This window comes from Montipora capricornis, chromosome 8 (assembly GCF_036669925.1).
Source record: "Montipora capricornis isolate CH-2021 chromosome 8, ASM3666992v2, whole genome shotgun sequence".
Taxonomy (NCBI): Eukaryota; Metazoa; Cnidaria; class Anthozoa; order Scleractinia; family Acroporidae; genus Montipora; species Montipora capricornis.
This window is the reverse complement of record NC_090890.1, coordinates 48651977-48654476: the sequence shown is the minus strand read 5'-3', so window position 1 is coordinate 48654476 and position 2500 is coordinate 48651977. Positions and strand designations below refer to the sequence as shown.

General features: G+C 40.7%; 1 non-coding gene and 1 pseudogene across 1 annotated transcript; one reads left to right on the top strand and one right to left on the bottom strand.

Annotated features, from left to right (window-relative positions):
• LOC138060573 (polyunsaturated fatty acid 5-lipoxygenase-like) overlaps window positions 1–2500 on the top strand; it is a 103447-nt pseudogene that overhangs the window by 30213 nt on the left and 70734 nt on the right.
• Window positions 1777–1853, bottom strand: Trnaa-ggc (transfer RNA alanine (anticodon GGC)). Its single transcript has one exon. It is a non-coding gene; the product is annotated as a tRNA-Ala (tRNA).

Below are 2500 nucleotides of genomic sequence, written 5' to 3'. Positions count from 1 at the left end.
CGACTGTAAAGGCCGCATTGTGCTCAGGACCAAACAAATGGTTCACCTTTCTTTGTCAATATCCTCAGAGGCTACAGTACCGCTCAGATATACGTTAACCAAAAAACGCGCATAATACGCGTATAAATATACGCGTATGTGGGTATAAGTATACGCGTATGTGCGTATACTTATACGCGTATGTGCGTATAAAAATGCGTATATAAGCACATACGCATATACGCGTCTGTTCATTAGTATGTATGAGCTGGCTTGTTGTCTTTCTATTGTTAGCGGGTTATTGTTCTAAAGAATAGCTTGACAGCACTAAAAACTACACGACCACGAACTACACGAAGACTTCTCCCAATACGCTGTTGCAAGTGTACACGAGTTAGATAGAAAGCATGTGCTTATCGATATAAACGGGTTATCCTTTTCAAACGGAATTTTCATGAGCAGACGAGATGTTTTTCATCACTTACCAACACTACATCCACCTATGTGCGTATAACTATACGCATATGTGCGTATAATCATACGCGTATATGCGTATAAAACACGTCTGCGCAGTTAACGTATATCTGAGCGGTACTGTATCTCTAGATCTGCCATTGTCGCAAGGTCAGGGATAAATCTTGCTTTGAAATTCACTAGGCCTTTAATAGAAAGAAACGTTTGTGACTTCTGGCACATTTTCTTGTTCACCTGCTTGGCTTAATTAACAGCCTTGACGTTCTCTTTGGATGTTCCAGTCCCTTGCTGTAACAATATTAGTCCTAGTCCTGTTCCGGGACTCCATCTTAACCCGCCCTGAAACTGGGCCAGGAAAAGTTCCAGGCCCATTTTCAGGGCAGGATAAAAGATACCGGAACGTAGATGAGAGCCTTGGTATATGAAACACACATTTCTCTTTGTTAAGGATAAGACCTAGCTTATCGTGATCAGCTCTATCAGGACCATATACACAATGGTGTTATCTGAAATGTTTGCTGTTCCACTTCATGCCGAACCGGGACTGATTAATCTGAAAAAATGTGTTTATTAAAAACTGAACTACAGATATCAGAATTCTAGCATTTTCATTAATTTGCTCGCCGGACAAAGGCTATCAGTTCATATACCTGCTTTACCAAATATGGTCAAGGAACGCGTCCATTCAGCAATAAAACGAGCTGAAAACTCTTGCAGCTCTGGAAAAAATGGCCGACAAAAACCGTTTTGGACCGGAATTGACCGAGGCAGAAATCGATGCTTTAGTCGACCATATATGGAAGAGTTGTTGATCCTGGAGTTTTTAATAGAAGAATTATTCTGCTCGGGCTTGCTAGATATAAAATTACTATTACCATGGTTAATGAAGGGGAATGGTTATGAAACCCGACAAATTTCTTTGTTGTAGGTTTTTGTTCTCTTTTATGGCCTTGACCGTGCACAAAACACAATAGTTGTTTACTCCGTACTGAGGAACTCACCAATAGAAACGTGTTAGTTACGTAATTCATGCATAGTGTATGAGCGCAAAACAAAAGATTGTGCACGGTCGTGGACTTTTCAACCTAAATCTTGGCATCTTTGTGTGCTCCTTTGATGTTTGACGAGCTTCCAAACCATTCCCCTCTCTATTAACTATGCTATAACCAACTCGGCGGTACGCGCGCCTTGTTGGTTATCTATCACTTCATATCCTCCCTTCATATCTAAAGTGGGGGTTATATACGAAAGGGAGAAGTGATTCTTGCACTTATCTCATGGACACTTTAAGCAACTGTCTGTCATGTAGATACCCGAAAAATTCAGCCGCCTTTAACGGGATTTGAACCCGTGACCTCTGCGATGCCAGTGCAATGCTCTACCAACTAAGCTATGCAGCCATTCATTTGGGAGCAGGCCCCAGTTGTTCGAAGGGTACATATATAGCGCTGGATAAATCACTGTCTGTTGGATTACAGAAATATAGAATCATGATTGATATTACATTGTTATTGCAGGTCACATCCTCCTGACAAAGGCAACACTTTAAAAGTTACATCCAAGATCTGATATATTGACATCCTGTCTGTCACCACCATGGCTCATCTGGATGCACTGCTCACCTTCATTGTCAGCTTCTTAGCGTCAACAACAAGGTAATCTTCTAAAACTGTTTTTTTGAACGTTATTTTGTATAAGAGCTGCTTTCTTCTGCTGGTCTCAGTTTCGTCATTTCCAAGAGGGAATACACCTTATCCCAAAATAGCTGCCATTTGAGTCTTTCACTGATGTGCTTTGCAAATCAGCCCTTTTCCCCACGTTCTTCAACCTAAAATTCATAGAGGATATTACACGGTGGCAAGAAGAAATGAATTTAACTTTGAGTAGAAAGAACAAAATCTGCGAATGAGCGCATCGAACAAGTGAGATATTGTTCTTGCCACGAAAATATAAAATTCATATCTTCGAGCTAACGTGTAATTTTCTCTTTATTATATGGACGCGGAGCACCATGGGTAAGAAAATATCATAACCTATCTGTGCGAGA